Source organism: Atta colombica, unplaced genomic scaffold, assembly GCF_001594045.1.
Source record: "Atta colombica isolate Treedump-2 unplaced genomic scaffold, Acol1.0 scaffold12, whole genome shotgun sequence".
Taxonomy (NCBI): Eukaryota; Metazoa; Arthropoda; class Insecta; order Hymenoptera; family Formicidae; genus Atta; species Atta colombica.
The window spans coordinates 1,000,887-1,004,124 of NW_017259206.1; the positions used below are offsets into that span (position 1 = coordinate 1,000,887).

The 3,238-nt window shown below is 33.4% G+C and overlaps 1 protein-coding gene across 2 annotated transcripts in view; it reads left to right on the forward strand.

The window, feature by feature from the left end:
* The window catches only part of LOC108694481 (nucleolar protein 4-like), a 79,469-nt gene that overhangs the window by 61,965 nt on the left and 14,266 nt on the right, over window positions 1–3,238 (forward strand). The gene's annotated exons all lie outside the window — the stretch shown is intronic.

Genomic DNA, 3,238 nt, shown 5'->3' on the forward strand with positions numbered 1-3,238 from the left:
ACTCACTGCAAGTCATGTCGTATTATTATTTATATTTATAAGTTATTCTTTAAAGTTATTCTTTAAATAATTCTTTGAATGTAAATATTTTTTCTTTGTACTATAAAATATTTATAAAATAAAATATTTAATATTCTTTTTTGTTTTTATTCAGAGAATCTTTCATTTTATTATAGTCAGGGAATTTTTTCAAAAAGTAATCGAGAAAATCGAGAAAAATCAGATAAATTTTTTTTCATTTTTGCTAACAACCCTGAAATTTTACGTTAGAGAAGAAAAAAAACTTCTTTCGAAAAAAGTAGTTCCGCTCAAATATCTAAAAATTTAACTAACTAAATACAGATCTTAAAATGATTTTATTTGATTTTATATCAAAATAACTAAGTAGTACGCTCAAACTGATTGTCAAATCTTTTTCTAGTATTGTTGTGTTTCATACATAATTTTTTTGATAGTTTGGCAAAATTATTTTCAGATTTATATCTAGTTAAATTTTTAGATATTTCAACAAAATTGTTTTTTCCGTATATTTGTGCTTTGAGATGCATATAAATGATATTAAAGATCTGCACTAGATGAATTTTTTCTCCTTTTATATTTTCTACAATATTTGAAACAAATATTCGAAACTTTTCTTCTAATTATTTTTTCTTTTATTTAAGCTTTTACAAGTTCTTATTATGAGATCATATATATCTTAGAATTTAATGTCATTAACTGTTTTCAATATTACTATCAATAAAGGAGAATCAATATCGTAGCTGGTCGCATTACATGCAGTTTCAGTCACAACTTTGCTTATGTGATTGCGAACGTCACGGTATACGAAAAAAAAAAAAAAAAAAAAGATTTGCTTCGCGAAATCGATAGGCGAGACGTTTAACGGAATCCATTACGGGACGAAAGATGTCTAGACGTCTTTCTTTCTTTCTTCTTCGTGGCGAAAGGACTCGGCGAAGTTACGTACGCCAACGTCCCATTGATGTCGTTCTGACTGACGAAATCCCACTTATGAAAAGAACCTTGCTCCGCCTGGCGTAAGCGCAGCCGGGGGCTTTAATGCTCAAGTTTTGCGTCTTTCTCGCACGTTTGACGCGCGGCGTGGCTCTGCTCGGCGGAGTGAATTGCAGGTTTCGCGGGGCCAAGGTGTACCGGCCATTTAGCTCATAAAGTTTTGTCGTCGTGCGCGACGTGACTAATGGATCGCCGACCTAGGACGTACCCCGTGGCGTAGAAAGAGCAATTCGACGCGCGTCTCATTTTCCTATGTATATTTGTGATCGTGTACGCGAGCGGTCTCTTCTCGCCGTTTCACATCTACACATTCCGACGAAATCCCCGTCAGGAGGGTGAATCGTAGGGATGAGACACGCCGTGAATCCTTGTGCTTTTCCTCGCCGATGAATCAGTGCGGGCAGAAAGCCGCACGCAAGAGAGGAATGCAACCGATATCTTTGAGCATCAATACTTCTCTCGGAATTGGCGATGCGAATGCGGTGTGCATTGTTGTACGTCATCCTCGTTCATTAATACTTACGTAATCGCCATAGGAACTCGCATTCTTTCGTAATATTGCAATCTTGTCTAAGCAGTGTCTGTTAAAATTCGATTTTTTTAGATCTATCGTTTCGATCTTTTTATGTTTTAATATTTAACTTTTATAAGATGGAAAAGCCATTGCATTCTAAAAAATATCGACGTGGATTAACACTATGCGATGTCTACATAATTCTCACTGTGTTTGATACTGCTATTAACATCAAAATGGTGTAGATTTAATATCATGAATTTTAAATTCATACCAATATTTTTTAGAGTGTATAGTGGCGTTGAAACTATCACATCTTGAGACAAGAAATACAATAAAGTAATCTTCATAAAGGAAAACTGAGATTTTTTAAATAGATGATATTTTTAAGATTTTAAATTGAACAATAGCTTAACGCGATGTTCCTTTGTTTCAACAACATTTCTGGTTTCATGTTATGTGTTTAATTTTGGATTACATGATCAATTGTATTATACATTGAAAAGGATCCAATAATCCCAGAATCGAAACATCTGTAACTTAATACATTTATTTCGATATACACAAATATCTTATGGTGACTCACATATTTGGCTATTTCACCTTGTTGATTTATTCTTTGGAGCCTTTATTCAATTTGTATGTATTTAAAAATAGATCTTCACTTTCTAGTAGTTAAACTTTTTTTGTCTGCCTTTTTTTCTTACAATATTAAAGTGCAATATTAAAGTGTCGGTATCTTTATAATGTTAAAATATCGTTTGTATTTCCGAATAACTAGAGAAGGCATGCGCTTAAGACATCTTGTACTTTGATACTTCGTACTCGAGCGGCCTGGTTGAACACAGAGTCATGTGAATGAGAGCGTCGAATGTAATGCGGTAATTGTGTCGGTCGATGGACATTGAAAGTTGAATATCGAAAATCGCAGAGTGGACGCACGGAAAAGCCATTAGTCGAACTATTACGATGTCGTAAGTGGGTCCATCAAAACGATTTTGAATTGTGTTATTAATGCTTGTACAAGCTATTTTTCTAATGCAAAGAGCAAGAATTGTTATTGAGTTTTAGTAAAGTTATATTATGTAAAAATATTAAACATATATGAAAATATTACATGTATTTATAATAATTATAAACCATATAAAATTTAATGAAGCTAGTAATTTTTCAATCAAATTTGATTTTAATTAAAATTTTATAAATCTAATGAATTCGCATTTTTAATAAAAAGATTAAGTCTTTTTATTTAATTTGATTAATTCTCGAGAGCTCGATTTTATTCTATATTGTTTAAATCCTTTCTATTCATAAAATATAAATTAATGTTTCGCGAATTGCGTATATCTGTAATCAAGAATTGCTTAATTATTTTACAAACTCAATGCTTTTTTTCGTTAATTAAACCGTGTTATACGTAAAAAAAAATTCATCCTCGGTCGGAAAGAAACACGCATGTTAATTGTCACGTGCATCTTTAATGTCGATAATCGCGTAACGATCTCCAAGGCGCCGAAGGTTTCCACGCGGTGCTCTCGGGATTCTCTGTTGTTCAGTTAGGTTGCGGAAGGATAATTCACCGTACCCCTCTATCTCTTCCACCTATCCTCCCTGGCAGCTATTTGAAACTGGTTTCGAAGCGGGCCTCTATATCTCGGACGTAGTCATTGCGTAATGAACCAGCCATCGGTCGCGAAGAGACGAGTATAT